At 39.7% G+C, this 18,053-nt stretch overlaps 1 long non-coding RNA gene across 1 annotated transcript; it reads left to right on the top strand.

Annotated features, from left to right (window-relative positions):
* The first annotated feature begins 6,022 nt into the window (after positions 1–6,022).
* LOC307022171 lies at positions 6,023–10,480 on the top strand. Its single transcript, XR_013803321.1, has 3 exons — positions 6,023–7,211; positions 7,897–7,937; positions 9,150–10,480. It is a non-coding gene; the product is annotated as an uncharacterized lncRNA (long non-coding RNA).
* The last annotated feature ends 7,573 nt before the right edge of the window (positions 10,481–18,053 follow it).

Raw genomic sequence — 18,053 nt, 5'->3', positions numbered from 1 at the left:
AACACATGTGAGTTACCTTAACCTCAAACAATAATAACAAGAGGAAAACATCAGCTCTGATCTCAAGCAGTAAAAAGTACCGCACACTCATTTAGCCTGCAGCTCTTCCAGACACTTGAGCTATTGTTCTTTAAGAATATTCCCTGCAGAAACTTTATTCAAATAAAAGGTTTCACATTGCATATTTCCAGCTTCCTTTACACATACTGCTATTATTAATACAAAGTAATCAACCACACACATATATTTAAAACAAGTAGATTTCCCTGATTATTTGACATGCTGCTTCCATTTCCCATAGAGTAATAAAACATGTTTAAGCTAATTTCTCCACACTGTTTGTAGCCCTCCAGTACCCACATATGAAAGAATAAAGCAGAGGAATCAAATAAAACACTAATACAGGAATAGTTGATAAATGATTATACAGGACATCTGATCACAGTAAGAAATACACACACATATTCTCTAGGAAGTGACCCTTGTTATAGGTCCGAATGTCCTGTCCCCTGAAAGTCATGAGTTTTGGTTGATTAACAGAAGTTTAATTGTTCTTGTGGCTTAATGGCTTCCCTGAACTTCCCTTCACCCCAAAGTCAGCTTACTAGGAATGAATACATTTTATTGATAAGCTCAAAAGGACGTTTATCTTGGTTACTGCTGGGTGACCCAAGTCTCCAGGCCTGCAGGATGTGTAGGAGATAAACATTAATTCTACAAGACTTTAACTACATTATCTGAAAATGTATCTGGGACTTCCCCTGTTAATTGCAAGGACTATTGATAATTAACAGAGAGACCCTAGGGGCCTCTTCTTGGTATCTGCTAGGCAGAAGTCACTCATGCAGAAATCACAAGTTTAACACATATTCTATATAAGGTGACATTAAAATGAATATACCAGATTGAACTTTCCTGCCATAACACGTTACTTTAATACTTCAAATAACTCAAATAATACTTCACTACCAGTACTACCAAACAAAGTAAGCATTTTCTTTATGCCACTGCATCTCACAAATAAACAAAGACATTTAATAATCAGACCCTGCAATAAAATAAATCAAGTTTCACTTTAGTTTTTCAAGTAACTCAACTCAAACTCACTAGTCACTCACTCAGCATCATCAGACAGGTTTTTAGGAATATGAGAATGTCCACATTTCCAGGTATTTATAAACTGGGATGTTTGGGCATTTACAATATCCCCTGCTCTGGAAAAAACTCTCTCGCTTGGTACTGATGTTGCTGGGACACCAGTGGTCGCGTTAACCGGATATTTTATTTAACAATGACGGAAAAATCTGAAAGCAGTCTGTCATTTTGACAGATTAGAACAAACTCGAAACAGCGCCAACGTTTCCCCGCAGCCAGGCTCTGGTGTTATGCCGTGTTATGCATGCCCTCCAAAAGGAAATTATATAGTTTCCAAACCGTACTTTGCCGTACAGATCAATACACGTCTGGGAGGTTTTGCTTTACGCTGTGCCCGTCCCGCGAGGTGCATGCACACACGGCATAACACCGCCCCCCGTTGACAGTTCACGAGCATGCTCTATCGTGAACTGTTCAGACCCGACGGGTAATAAGGGATTATGACGGATATTTTACGATCCTGTCTGTCAAAATGACGGACAGCAAAAAAGTCTAACGCCAGGCTTATTGACATGGTGAGATATAAATATATGGTTGGTACATGTCTCTAGGTGTGTAAATGTGGCCCTGTAAATACGATGTCCTTTTGTGTTATCTGTTGTTTTATTTTCATGTTGTAACCTACTTGCTGCCATGTTGGACAGGTCTCTATTGAAAAAGAGATCGATGATCTCAATGGGACCACCTGGTTAAATAAAGGTTTAAAAAAAAAAAGTGTTTTAAAAAAATAATATTTAAAAAACAAAATCGCGGTAGATTTTGTCAGTGTCACGACGGTATTGGGAAGTTTATTTACCGCGATACCGCGATATTCGGTATATCGTTATTATTTACTAATAAAAACTATTTAAATTAGAGTGTGTATTTTTCTTTCATATTGCCACACTTGGTAACCGTTTTATAAAAGCAATAGCTCACTTCAGGCTTCGCGTCGGGCCGAACCACGCCCCTTAGCTGTGATATAATGAGCATATACCACGGCCTGTCGTGAGCTATTGCTTAAATATACCGATTGGATCAAATATAAAAGTCAGCGGAATTAGTATTGATACTTACAGTATATTGTGAAGAGAAATTGAAGATTTTGTTTAATTGCTGATATATTTATGATCCACGTCACATATTCAGTTTCGGCGGCAGTTATTCCTGTTTGTCTAGAAGTCCTCTCATCAGGGCTCTATAAATAGCAAACCACGGCATGTAATATGTAATGCAGCCAAACCATGTATTACAATGCTGTTATGTGATGACCTCCAAAGCAAGCAAACTCGGAATAAATTATTATTTTATTTTTAAAATATGTTTTCGGATTTCACATCAACAGGAAGTCCGGGTAACTAAAAAGTCAGTTCGGAAAAATACCCCAACCCATAGATCCGTGGGTGAATAATGTCAATCACCACATTACACACATCACTTCACATTTAAATGTACATCAAAATATTTCGTGAGGCCTTCTAAAATGTTTTTAAATATAATTAGGGTTGTAGCTGAAGAGTTTGTAACGGACAACGGCACGTCCATTAATTCCACAAGCACACACATGGATTAACATCGATTTAATACATTAATGTAGCCTTTGTTTCTGTCTGTCGGTCTCCTTTGCTTTTGTTTATGAGATGTAGAAAGGGATTGGAATTTGAACAGTACAAGGACAAATTTGGAAACAAAGAGGAATAGAAATGATGAATATCAGGCTCCCCTGTTGCCGGTTGAGTATCCTTTCCTCTGCGGTACAGGAGACAGAAGCATCTGAAGGGGTGGGAGTGTGGCTAATGTGTAATTCAAATCTTGGCTCTGACAGATTTATATTTTAGTGCCATGAAAACCAGTACTCCCAAAGGACCTGGACAGCAGAGATACTGGGTTAGAGCTGCATTACAGAGACACTGCTGCTGTAAGACCCATGCAGAGTTCACCCATTTCACTCTGCTAAATCTTATCAACATTTTATCGTATATGCACCTGTCCTCATGCCCTCTAGATGTAATCCCACCCAAAGTTCCTTAAAGAGATACTGCCTACCTTGAGCCCCAGCCTTTTCTCAATTATTAATCCCTTTCTCTGCCTCCATCTCCTTCGAATATTATGCAATTGTGTACACAACCTCTCTCAGTATCTACACATATTGCCACCTTAACAATACTGCACACATTTTATATATTTGATTATTCTCAGTACTTTGCAATCCTTATACTGTACGTAGTTTTTTGGTGTATTCAGATTTCATGTCAATATTTTTTTATATCTTAACATATAATAGTTTTTTTTTATTTGGTTGTTTTTCTTTTTTAACTTCTTTGACTGTGTTTATGTATGCACCATGTACATACACCAAGGGAAATTCCTCGTATATGTAAACTCTGCAATAAGCTGTTTCTGATTCTGATATTATTTTAAAATTGCGCTCTTTTCCAAACCAACCAAATAATTAGAGCTTTTTTGAGAATTCATTCATCTCTGAAATTCTATATAGAAAAATAACACAATTAAAAATAATTCCAAACTGCCTTTGTCCCCAACAGAGCAAATGCACTACTAAGAGTGATTAATGACATCTTACGGGCTGACAACTGCACTCATTTTTCAAGGTCTTCCTTTGCCATTATGTATATTTGGTGATGACATTTGGTCTGACTAATGTTACAGCTGTGTGTCTCAGACCTTGGGGAACAGCTGAAAGACAAGTTTTACTGTTATTTTTTGTATTTGAATGACATCCTAATTTTTTGACAAGAGTGAAGCGAGGCTGGATAACATGTTGTCAAGGAGGAGCATTGAGAGTTTTAACACAAGACTTGGATTCTTGCTGAGGTTGACGCTTGTGACATGGAGGCACTGTCTCAGCATTTCCCGAAGAATAAGGCTGGAGCCACACAAGGACGATAACGCAAACGGACCGCAATCGTTATCAAAAAAGTCTTCCACCACACCAGTGGTCAAGTGGGCGTTGGACGCCGGGGTACACCGTACCCCCACTTATTTGGAGCATGATTTTTTTTTTAATAGTCTAATAAATATAAAATCATTGCCAGTGTTATCAGTTGCAAGTGTGTATTTGTTGTAATAATGACAAAAACATAATACATTTCACAGTAATTATAATAACAAATAAAAACTATTTCCTTAAAAAATGATGATTCGTCATCACGCTCGTGACCCCGCAGCGAGCTGGGGGTGACACACCCACGGCGAGCCAGGCAGCTCTTTCCCTCAAGAATGCTAACGGAAAAGCTCTATAATGGCAGGCAAACATTTTTTACTTGACTTCTTTTCTAAAAAGAATATAATTCACAAGAAGAAAGAGGCTAGCAGCACCGAAGCTACAAGTAGGGTTGGGTATCGTTTGAATTTCCACGATTCTGATTCCGATTCTATTTTTCGATTCCGGTTCTTAAGGGTTCTCAATTCCGATTTTATGAGGGGCAGGGTAAAAAAATGATACATGCTTCTTCCACCAACAAAATTAAATTTATTCGACAAACTTTTACACAGGTTAGTTTACAGTAATATTCATATTAATCAGTCTGTTTATATTCACTGCTGAACCTGAGAACCACTGAAGCTACAACAGTGCAACAGTCCAACTTTTAAAGGAAACCCCCCCCCATTAAAAAAAAAAAAAAAAAAAAAGCATATCTGCCTTCTCAGGCATACCGGGAAGAAATGTTTGAACATTTTACTTTAAAATGCTTCAATCTGGTGCACTTTAAGCAGAATTACTAGAGACTAGATCTAGGGGGTACAACTCTTAACACCCGAAAAAGATTGGTTTACATTTTAATAATTAAATAAGTATGTGAACATAACCAATAACCTACCATAGCCAATAACAAATACATGCAACGTATTTTATTTTTGTTGCTCATTCATATCTTATTTTACTATTTTATTTATGCATATTTTTTTATCTCGAGTTTAAAACAATATGTCTGGTTTACTGTCCTATTGGTTTACATTGGAATGATTTCAAACCTGTTTTATCCCAATAATTATAAAGGAGTGCCTTGGAAATATGTGTTTACATAAATTGTGATCAAAACGTTTGAGACTTCTAGAAATTCAAATCAATGTTGATATGGCGTCATTTGAATTAAATATACTATTTAATTTAAATCAGTTTTATTCTGAAAAACCGGAAGTTTACACTATAGAGTGGCGAAGTCACGCCCACTTACTTCTGCATCATGGGACCTTATTCCGAAAAAATAATACATTGAAGTCAATGGAGAGAGAAAACTTAACTATTGATCCCGTTTGAATTGTGCCATGAATTACACATGTTGTTTGTCAATCTTAAAAAATCATTTCCATGTCAAAAAATTCAAAGTTTGTCTTAAAACTGTTGAAATATAAGACTATGAAAAATACGCAACTAGAAAGACTACAAATCCCAGAGTCGCGTAAGTGCTGTCATAACTGATGTATTCCCTCCAGATAGCTAAAAATACATTTACTTACTGTACTTACTTACTTTAACAAGATGCCTGTGTGCTTTGTACCAGGTTGTTATCATACCAGTAATAGTACCTCTTGCTCGTTCTCAACTAAAACAAAACACGAGAGTGTACCTTGTTAGCTAATGTTAGCTAGCTGACATTAACGTTACACATTACACTTGAGTTACTCACTGAAACCTTGTAAAGCCGGTCCCGCATGCTGGCTCTTACGGAACCGACTAACTCCCTTTTTTCGTATGTACAGCTCTCAACATGCCCAGACTTGTAGTGATTTTCACCTCTTTTAATACTTTTCGCTTCATTCTGAAAGAAAGAGGTGAAATGTACCAACGTGACGGCCATCTTGGTGTTGGTGACGTGTGTAAGACCAGTGTTGTAGTTCATTGAGCGCTTCACACAAAGAAATGTGTAACTTCACAGTTTTACGACACATTTAAAAAAAATTGACTTGCAAAATTATCTTTTAAATTGACAAACATCATATGTGTAATTCGTGGCACAATTCATCTCTAATCTTTCTCTCCCCATTGACTTCAATACATTATTTTTCCGATATAAGGTCCCATGGAGGTCCACTGGAAGGGGAGGGACTTCGCCACTCTATTAACTTAACACTTTTATTCTGAAAATTCTTCATTTCCGGTTAGCATTAGCATGTGGCAAAATGCTACGTTTTCAAATCGTGAATTGAAGGTGAAATGACATGTCATGTTGTACACTAAACACACTGGGATTAACACTCATTTATTGACGCTGAATAACGTTTATCAGGGAATGTTTAAATAACCACAGACACCAGAATGATGTAATTTAGCAACAGAAAAAGGCAGGAATTGCATTGGACCCGCCCTACGACGACGCCGGCCAATAGGAGAAGACCTCAGATGACATCAGGAAGAGCAAGCCAAGAATTGACCTCTTCTTCTACCCCCTGACCTGTACTGACTGGTCGGATAAGGAGAGCGCCTCCAATCGCACATTTCATTTTGTACACCACCTCATCTTTTGTGTAATTAAATGCTGTTAACTTTTATAAGCTTCCCTTGACTCTTTTCAGTCTCTCCTGCCTTCAGGGTTCTATAATTGCTTTCAAGACCCACTGAGATAACTTAGACTAAAGTGAACTATCTAAACACTCAGAGTCCTTTACCTCACTGAGCTTTAGTCATCAGCCTCTCAGTCTGACTCGAGAGGACTCTCCCTCCACATCATTGTAGAAACATCTTCTTCTTTCGTTAGAGCAGCTAGCACCAGAAGCTAATAACAACAGCGCTGGCACCGGTGCACCCTCCCTGACTGAAAAAAGTGTAACGACTGTGTCATTTAATCAAAGTACATTTTTAAATAGGTCTAATTAAGAATCATGGTTTCCGTTTTTGACATGATTTTTTCCGTTTACCCAGAATCAAAACACCCCCCCCCCCCCTGAAATAACTTAAAAACAATATTCAACCTAAATCGTTATTTTCACTTCCAAGCATGTCACATGACCACGTGACGTACAAAGCAAGGTGTCTTCAAGATCTGCTGCAGCCGCCATTACACCGCTACCCACTGTCTGTGAGAGTGTCTGACCCAAAAACACTTTTAAATAAGGTAAGGATTTGAAATGGTTGCTTTTTTTGTTTTAAACTATGTTTAAATGTTTATCCATTTAGTGTCGTGTCAAGATAAACAACTAATTTACCATCTGTCTTTGTATTTTGCTATGTGTTAGCTAGCAACGTTTAACCACGTGTAACCATTTTTTAAGGATGGCTTAACCCGATAATTTTCCTACATTTATCATGCAAGTGGAGATTTTTTGTTGTGTCGGTTTGACTAGTGAAAAGTTTAAATAGTTGCAAATGTTATATTGGTTTCACATAAGGTATTTTATATGGGGCTATGCAAGTTTAGCTACGTGCCAGCTAGTTTTTAAGCTGTTGAACCAGGTCATTTTCAATGCGTGCTCCGCTCATAAAAAACACCGCAGCATATTAAATACACTAACAGCCAGATCCCAGCCAGCGTTAGAGATGTTTATACTTTTGGCGAGCCGTTATTAAAGCTCCGGGACCGCTATAGTTATGTGGCTGAAGGTGTATCTCTGCTCTGCAGTAACCCGTACTCGGACCACGCCGCTCCGGAGGGGACTGTAAACAGTGGGGAGGGGGAAACAACCCGAATCTCCTTGTAACACGCTGCCCGTCTTGTTGACCATGCTTTGAGGGTGATCTATGATGGGTTAAGATTGTTTAAATACACCTTGTTTATTTATTTATTTCCTTTGTGTTTACAGGTTTGCTGTTTCCACTGAAGGTCACAATGTATGCTGATTTGGTAAGTTCCAAAATGAACTGCAAGTAGTTTTCATGTACGTTTTAAAAAGTATTGAAAAACCCAAAATGGAGACTTACGTCCAGGGTTCAAGTTATGTGGGAGCCAACGGACGCAGTGAAATCATACATCTGTGTGGGTCGTTAATACATTACCAACAACCATTATTTTAATCAAAAATAATGCATCTGTCAATGTAATGAGTATTATTTATGCTAACGAGGTGAATAGGCTGAACTCAAAACTTGTTTTCCAAAAGAACTACGCATCTCTTGAATGACAATATGCCTGCACTGCACCTCCAAGTTTGCGCAATCTATGCCTTTGAGCGTGCTAAGCGAGCCAAGATGATGTGTGTGCGTAGTTGAACCTTTTCATATTTGTGTGTGTGTGTGTGTGTGTGTGTGTGTGTGTGTGTGTGTGTGTGTGTGTGTGTGTGTGTGTGTGTGTGTGTGTGTGTGTGTGTGTGTGTGTGTGTGTGTGTGTGTGTGTGTGTGTGTGTGTGTGTGTGTGTGTGTGTGTGTGTGTGTGTGTGTGTGTGTGTGTGTGTGTGTGTGTGTGTGTGTGTGTGTGTGTGTGTGTGTGTGTGTGTGTGTGTGTGTGTTGTTTAAAGACCCAATAGAGCTCAGTTTATAACTTGAACCCTGGTTGAAGCTTCAACTTTGACGTCACGCTTCGCCGAACTGCATTTTGCTTCCGTCGCTTCACTTTGTCTCCGTTGCTCGCTTCAAAAGTTGAGAAAAGTTCAACTTTTCAAGCTTTGACGGAAGCGTCAGCCAATCAAATTATATGCCAGTACAAGCTCTAGCCAATCAAACCGCGTGCTTGTGTGTCCGCGGCGGGAGATTGATGTGATTGAATTTAGCTTCAACGCACGCTGCCGTGTGGACGCTGCATTACTCTACTCTAATCTCAAGTGATAATATATCTAGTTAGGTACGTAGGTAGTTAAGTAAGGTAATTTAAAATATTAAAGTTAAATGAGAAAAAGTATGTATTGTACAAGTAAATAAAAAATACAAGACTGCAATTCATTAATATTGCTGCATGTAAAGTCAATCCTTACTTCTGTATGTTTATTGAGAGCTACTGGTGGCAATCATTTGCTCTTCCATTCCAGGCATGTCACTATTGTGAGACATACACTGACATTCAGTTGTCAGTGTATCATTGCACTATTACTAATATCATTGTTTATGTTCTTGTTTTTTCTAGTTCCTTTTGGGTTGCCTGAGATGACCGTGAAACGCCAGCCAAGTTACAAATTATTCTGAATCCCGATGACACCAGGAAGCTAGTTCTGCCGAATGGAATTCCAGAGACAAAGTGTGTGAAATCGAGTGCCACAGTGACGCGTCCTAAAACCCGGAAGTAAACTCCTTCCGGTTCCCTCGACAAAAAAGCAATTCAATTTCTCCATAGAATTTGGGAAAATAGCTCGGAATAAGGTCTGTAGTTGACACACATTTAAGAGACGGATCACGTTTTGTTCAGCCGGATCATAAATCTAATTTATAGATTTATGATCAATAGATTTATGATCCGAAAATTATAAAAGTAGGGTAGACATGTGGATATTATCCGGCTGAACAAAACATGATCCGTCTCTTAAATTTGTGTCAACCACAGACCTTATTTCCAGCTATTTTCCCAAATCCTATGGAGAAATTGCATTGTTGTTTTTGTCGAAGGAACCGGAAGTGGTAAAATGCTGACTTACTTCCGGGTTTTAGGACGTGTCACTGTGGTACTCTATAGGTGGACCTTTTAGAATGCAATATCAAGATAGAGACATTGGAGATGCACTAGTCAACCTGACATCCTCTGCTGACCTTGAAGATTTGACAACTATCAAGGTCATCCCAATACCTGATGATGGTGTCCAAGAATACAACTTTACCGTCTGTGAAGAAGCAGCGTCTGCTCAATCAGACGATACTGACATCTTGTCCACACCCTCCAGCTCAGTCTCTACAAGAACTCGTATCTGGTTGAAATGATTGAACTGACACAAAAGGCCAACCTTGTTCAAAGACTGCAATGCTAGGGATTGAGCTGCATTTTTCGTTGCTTAATTGCTTTGGCCTATGTATGTTTCATTTGAAGTTAAAAAACAATGTGACTTCACAGATTCTGGTAATGCTACTTAAACCCTTCTTAATGGCTAAAAGCCAAAGTGATCTTGATTTACTTTTATTTATTTTTTACATAAGTGCAAATTGGTTGCATAATTTTATCAATTAATTGTATTAATTTATCGATGGATTTATTTTGAATTAGAAACATATTGTATTTTATAAAACAGAATAGGTGATGCATATTTTAAAGACATCCCAATAAATGTTAAGGTCTTTTGAAGAGAATATTCCTGTCTTTATGTGAACTGAGCTAAACAAAGTGTTATAAGTCAAATTTAATTTGTTTACAGTAAACAAAACACAGTATTGTATTGATGTACATTAAAGTGTTTGCTTTGTAATAAAAGAAAAATATTTTAAGCTATAATAAAAAATATTGCCTGCAACAAAATGAAGTATTATTTTTAATTTGTTTTCACAAACTTAAAAACTCTACTTAGATCTAATATAAATGAGGTTAGTCCAAAAGGAAAAATTAAGTTATAACAAAGTAATAAATGTTGTGCGGTCTTCAGAATGAATCATCTTATTACTTTACGTGAATGTAAATATATATCTTAGACAGAAGCAATATTTTTCACTTGACTCAACTTAATTTTTTTAGGGTTAAAAAATCAAGTTGGAATAAACAAAAAAAATTAGCTGTAACAAATTAGCGAATTTTTTTAAGTTAGTCCAAAGTATCAATTTTTTCAGCTCTCTCCCTCGCTCGCTCCCACGCTCACTCGTACTGCGGCTGCCAGATAAGCCAACATCCCCCATTTTCATCACTTACAGCGCCCATCGTACAGGGCAAATGAAAAGTGTAACCGGGATGAAAAGGGTGTTACATTTACTTAATTATGAATGTTGTTACATCAAGGCCGAAAATTAGGATGAGCACCAATGGTCAAAACATTTTTTTTTTCTCCCAAAGCTGTCAGCGCAGCGCCTCCCCAGATCTGGCGCCCTAGGCGAACATCTATAACGCCAGTGCGACGGGCCGGCCCTGGGGCCTCATTTATAACGCCGTGCGTAGGATTCACGTGGAAAGGTTGCTTACGTAGTAGAAATCCAAAAAATAGGTACAGATATTTTCCGCCATTTTCCAATTCATCAAACATTGCGTACCGGCGAGGAAAGTGCGTACGGCACTTCCTACGCCAGTTTACCTTTATAAATCACAATCGACTCGAAATGCAGTGCAGCTTTTGCGGGATTCACGTAACGCCCATATTTGCCTATAAATAGTCAAAGAAACGCCCATTCATTCATTCATTTTGACTGTCTTTATGAAGAAGATCGCAGGAAATGATGACAGAACGGCTAAAAAAAAGACATCTCACACCGTGGCCCTTTCTCATTTCATCAAATCCCCCTCCTTGACTCCTCGACTCCTCGGTCCTCCGGTAGTGACCCGGAAATGCATTTCAGCGCGCCATGTTGATGGACATCTCATTTCTCTAAATGCACTTCGAGGACCGAGGATCAAGCGTCGAGGAGGCTCTCTGGAGGAGCTATAACCGAGGATACACTGATGGGTCCTCCACGGTCCTCCACGGCTCCCTCGTGGAATCATTTCCGGAAACAGAGATGTTTCAAAGAGTCGTGACGCACGGCCGGACTTATCTCAGCCAATGACAGCTCTGCATGCATCCCCTGGATATTATTAACTGCTTTCATCGCGACGCACTGTTATTATGAGAGTGCTCAGTTTGATTCTAAAATTGTATATATTTATATAAATATTAGGGCCGGGACTTTAACGCGTTAATTAAGATTAATTAATTACACAAAAATGAACGTGTAAAAAAAATTAACGCATTTTAATCGCACTTATTTTTGCACCGCGGAACGTTTCTCACTGGATGAGTTTCAGGGGTACCGATTATACTGGAGCACCAACTAACGTTCATGACTTCAAACAACAACAAACCACAGTGAACAATAGTCAAACGTGAACGAAGAAGCTGATGAGACCGCTTTGGTTGGCCCCGTGGATGGGACATTTTGTTTTAAAAAACGGACGGATGGAAGCATCGATAAGAGCACGGTTGTTTGCAAATTATGCAAAAAGGAATTTGCATATCACCGCAGCACATCAAGCCTCAAGTATCACCTCAATGCAAAAGCTATAGCAGCTAGCGTGGAATCTAGCGTGGACGTTAGCCCGACTCGGAGTACAAGGACCCACACCCAATTTGCGTTGATCAAACAGTGGCCTATGCAACAGAGAGATTTTATTTTTCATAAGGATATTGGAAGAATAGGAGGGATTGAGGTCAATCACTGGCACTTTTTTTATTTTATTTTAAATGGTACACTTTATGTTGAACTATTTATTACGTTGTTGGTGCAACTGGCACTTTATGTTGAACTGTTTATTGTTTTGGCCAAGGTTATTGAGAGAGTTGGACTGAAATTGATTAGATTTTTTAAATCAACTGTTGCTAAATCAACAAAGTCTGTTATGGCCTCTGAAGCAACAGAGAGATGCTTTCTAATAGTCAGGGTTTCCAATGTTCTGAATGTACTTGAAAGTATTGTGTTTTACTTAAAAAACAAAGTGTTATAGTTTACAGAAGGTCTACCTACCTATAGGCTACCTGAATCTCTGAAATGTACTATATTCCTAAATATGCTATTGCTACACTTTATGGCAAAAATTGCACTTTTCTGTTGGTCTTTAAGTACCACCTTGCAAAAAATAAACAATGTTTTGTTGCTTAAGCTTATGTATTCAGTCATTATTCAATGGTATACTAAAATCCATGTGAAAAAAATTGCTTCTCACTGTTCTCAGGTCAAATATTTAAATGTGATTAAAAATGCGATTAATTGCGATTAATTAATTACAAAGCCTGTAATTAATTAGATTAATTTTTTTTTTTTACAGTGGGGAAAAAAAGTATTTAGTCAGCCACCAATTGTGCAAGTTCTCCCACTTAAAAAGATGAGAGAGGCCTGTAATTTTCATCCTAGGTATACCTCAACTATAAGAGACAAAATGAGAAAAGAAAATCCAGAAAATCACATTGTCTGATTTTTAAAGAATTTATTTGCAAATGATGGTGGAAAATAAGTATTTGGTCAATAAAAAAAGTTAATCTCAATACTTTGTTATATACCCTTTGTTGGCAATGACAGAGGTCAAATGTTTTCTGTAAGTCTTCACAAGGTTTTCACACACTGTTGCTGGTATTTTGGCCCATTCCTCCATGCAGATCTCCTCTAGAGCAGTGATGTTTTGGGGCTGTCGCTGGGCAACACGGACTTTCAACTCCCTCCAAAGATTTTCCATGGGGTTGAGATCTGGAGACTGGCTAGGCCACTCCAGGACTTTGAAATGCTTCTTACGAAGCCACCCCTTCATTGCCCCGGCGGTGTGTTTGGGATCATTGTCATGCTGAAAGACCCAGCCACGTTTCATCTTCAATGCCCTTGCTGATGGAAGGAGGTTGTCCCTCAAAATCTCACGATACATGGCCCCATTCATTCTTTCCTTTACACGGATCAGTCGTCCTGGTCCCTTTGCAGAAAAACAGCCCCAAAGCATGATGTTTCCACCCCCATGTTTCACAGTAGGTATGGTGTTCTTTGGATGCAACTCGGTATTCTTTCTCCTCCAAACACGTCTAGTTGAGTTTTTACCAAAAAGTTATATTTTGGTTTCATCTGACCATATGACATTCTCCCAATCCTCTTCTGGATCATCTAAATGCTCTCTCGCAAACTTCAGACGGGCCTGGACATGTACTGGCTTAAGCAGGGGGACACGTCTGGCACTGCAGGATTTGAGTCCCTGGCGGCGTAGTGTGTTACTGATGGTAGCCTTTGTTACTTTGGTCCCAGCTCTCTGCAGGTCATTGACTAGGTCCCCCCGTGTGGTTCTGGGATTTTTGCTCACCGTTCTTGTGATCATTTTGACCCCACGGGGTGAGATCTTGCGTGGAGCCCCAAATCGAGGGAGATTATCAGTGGTCTTGTATGTCTTCCATTTTCTAATAATTGCTCCCACAGATGATTTCTTCACACCAAGCTGCTTACCATCATGCAACGCACTAGCAAGACGGCGATCACAATTGCACAGGTCTGCGTCGGTCTTGCTCGTCTCAAACAAGCCTACTGTCTCATCCTGCGTCATGGATGTATAATAAGAACTGGATACAGCGCGGGAGGCGGGGCCTCATTCATTCCTATGAGAGTTGCTCATTGGCGCATGATGATAAAATGGCCCAACTTTTGAGAGAGCGAAACGTCACAGATTACCCGGCATGCCTGAGAAGTACCCGTATGTGCGCTCATAGCGCATGCGCAACTTTAATCATGCCCCTCAAAATACTCATTCACATCAAGCACGTCAATTTGCGTACGCGTAACCGCATTGCGCGTTCATGACAGCATGGTACTGGATTGTTATTTTGATGGATTTGATATTAACGAGGCGGCAGTTAGCAGCTAGCGGCTAGCTAGTAATTATGCTACTGGCAAGTGGCACACTGCTGAATTAGTCGGCTAATTACCAACCAGTATCACATTACAATGGTTACACAAGCCAAAATAACCTTGTGACGGACGAAGACAGTCGCATTTTTTACAGGCTCCCACTACCTGTTAGCGTCTAGCTCTGTGGGCCATCTAAGCTAATTTACAGATGGCCCTGAGCCCAATAGAGATTGCCCTGAAAAATGCGCGCGGACGAAATGACGCACGAAGGGTTTGGGGGGCCTCCCCTAGCCTAGAACATTTAGATTTTTGCAGGTCTTAGATGCTTTCTGGTGCATTCTATAAACTGAATTAGAAGATGAACCACCACAATATTACAATTTCAATTGTATTCTTCATTTCACTTGTTTGTTTGCTCTTGTTTGCTCGCTTGCATGCCCTGCATAGCTATAATAAATACTTAAGTTGTTGGTCAAGACACTTTCCATCTGATGAAGGCAAATGCCTTCCGAGATGTAAAAAAGTAGAAAACATTACATGCAGTTATAACTGCCAAAACAAACATTATTTACGCTATTATGGCCCCTGTTAAAAATGTTTGTAATGTTATCTACTGTAAGTTGGTCGAAGGAATGCCTCCTCATCCAGAAGCTGACCGAGCAGACCCGAGGAGCCGAGTGCTTCCGCGAAGCACGCACAATGGCGACGTCAGAGTTCCCGTTAGCAAGCAAATCTAAATCTCTTCGGTCAAAATGTCCGTTCAAAATAATTTCCCTTTAGCGCAATACCGCTTCAGTTGCGCCACTTATGTGACAGACAAGAAGAGTATGTGACAGACAAGAGTAGTCAATTCTAATGTGTAACACTTAATGTGGAGAAAGAGATGTGCTGTATGGGTTGATTGTGCGTTGATCTGTTGCTAATGCCTCGGGGTTCCGGTGGGCATGTAAACAAATGCATAATGCTGCGCTATACTTTGTGGCCTCACCCAGTTGCATAGCGACACTTATTGTTTAGGTCACGGTGTCTTGTAATAAGCAGGTAGTCATATCATTAGCTAAAACTAGCTGGATCTGATCGATATGGACATAAACGCGAGTGAAGTCTAATCTGACGGGAGAGAGAGATCAGCTGCTGCTGACGAGTCGGCACGCAGCTCTGCATGATCACATGCAGCGTTGAGCGGAACAAAACACACACTTCAGGTTAGAATATCACACGTAGCTATTTTAATTACCTCTCAAACTACCTAAACTAGTTATAGATATGTTTAGTTTTACTGTCGGGTCACTCATTACTGGATCCGCGAGCTGCATGATACTGGTATAATAGATTACCCGATCGGGCAACCAGCAGGTGAGGCTTCATTGCCCGAGCTAAATACTAGATGGCCCCGGGCCATCGGGCAGTCCTTAATGTCGAGCCCTGTATATACACATCTTGACGCAGTTTGTCATTGGTGCATGGGACAGTAGTTGCCCTAACCTTTTACACTGAAAAATGCCATCAAAACACCCCGGGGATTATGTGCTACTTCAGAGAGCTAATACACAGATAACAGACCTTAAGAAGGACATCAGACGGCTTTCTGACGAGCTGAAAGAAAAAGACTCTCATGTCCAGTCTCATGCAGGTGGCATCGGTGCAGTCTAAACAGCTTGTTTAGACTTTTAGACAGCACAACTATCCATGACATAGTTCTGTGGGATCCTTCCACCTGTCCACGGCCTTCCGACTCCTCGACACCTGGCCACCAGCAATCGTGGTCTGAGGGGTGCGCAGGAGCTTATTGAATGAGGTGACTTCACCGCCTCGCCTACGCCTTCAGAACCGCTTCACGACCCTGTCAGACGATCCGGTCCATCCAGCTGATGCTCCCGCAGCACTGACCCGTCCAGATGATCCGGTCCATCCAGCTGATGCTTCCGTGGCACTGACCAGTCCAGATCTGCACCCTGCCGACACTGTTAAAAGTATTGTACACCATTTAAATCAATATTGTGTAATTAAAAAGGATAAACTGATGTTTTTCAGTGGATGAGTACTGCAGATATGACTGTAAAATAATTTGACAGTGAGGGGAATACTTCCGGTTTTACTTCCGTTTTTTGGAGGAAGACAGGCTGAAATGTATTGATTTATATGGCTTTTACTCTTAACTTAAACACAAAGCAGTCAGAGGAGCACACATTGAACAACAATATAATTATTCTCGCAAAAAGACACATGATTTTATCTTGAGCCTAGAGAGAAGATTTTAATTGTGATTTTAGGTCAAATAAAAGTTAAGAAATGATGCCACAAGAACAAGAAGCAGCAATTAAAGTGGTTTTCTGCTTCTACATGAACGAGCCAGTCCAGTTCATCACTGTATGCTAATCGCTCACCCGGCGAGGCTGCAGGCACCACAGGCTGCTCTGGGAACAGTCCCTCCCTACAGAGGAGGCACTCAGATCTCCCCAACATGCTCACTGCGTCCCACTGAAACATGCATAGGCAATGTGTGCAACTGTAACAAGGATAGAGTGCAGCAGTGAAGTTTGTATATTCTAAACTCTTAAATAACATTTTTATACATGATTTCAAACTGAATTGTATTAAAGGTCTCCTATTATAATATTTCTCATCAATATATTATAGTTCTCAGATATATACAAAACATGTCTCTGAAGTGTTTGGCTCGAAATACCAAACAGATCATTGCAGCATCCCATAATCCCCTCTGTTTCAGCCCTGTTTCAAAAGTGCTGATTCTCTGTCTGTTACTTTAGATGAAAATAAGGAGCCACTCCCCACGCCCCTCTGAGAGATATTTGGTTAAAAAGAACACAATGGTGCTCTAGGAGGAGATTCAGGTGATAAGGTGGGGGGGGGGGGTTACCTTGGTTGGTGATTGGCTAATGCTTACACGCCAAAACATCGTTATGACATCATAAAGTGGCCAGGTTTTTATATAAATGGATCTGAAACTTTCAGAGTCTCTTCACACAGAGGGGACACATGTTTATGTATAAACTACATGAAAAAGTGGATTTTGGATAATAGGTGACCTTTAATGTCAATTAATCTATGTGTAAACAGCCACCTGTGTAAATTGACTTCAAGTAAATCTGTCTCCATCTGGAGATTACATAAACCCTTGACTTGTCAAAAGTGATTATACTTAATACACACAAACAACTACTTTATTATTGAAAGGCTTTTTGAGCTACCAACTACCCACACAAATATGTCAACTGTGAATACATTAACGGAATAAGGCCTGAAGCCATTGTTATGGTGGTAGACAATATTGAATGAACGGCTAAAGTTGTGGGAAAGAGGAGGATCATCAAGTGGATGAAAACCTTGAATGTAATTACTGCAACATTCAGCAGCTGTTTGTCAGAAAGTACTAGAAAAACAAGTCCCTAAAACATAGAGACAGTGTAAATCACTGGCAGATTAACAATAATCATGCCTGTTTACCATTACAACAAGTGAGTGTACACACAATTTGACTACATGTTCTGTGTTCCAGCATCAAAATCTGCATATTACTGTATATTATTATCAT

Source organism: Notothenia rossii, assembly GCF_949606895.1.
Source record: "Notothenia rossii genome assembly, chromosome: 1".
In the NCBI taxonomy this organism is placed as follows: Eukaryota; Metazoa; Chordata; class Actinopteri; order Perciformes; family Nototheniidae; genus Notothenia; species Notothenia rossii.
This window is presented reverse-complemented; position numbering and strand designations above follow the sequence as displayed.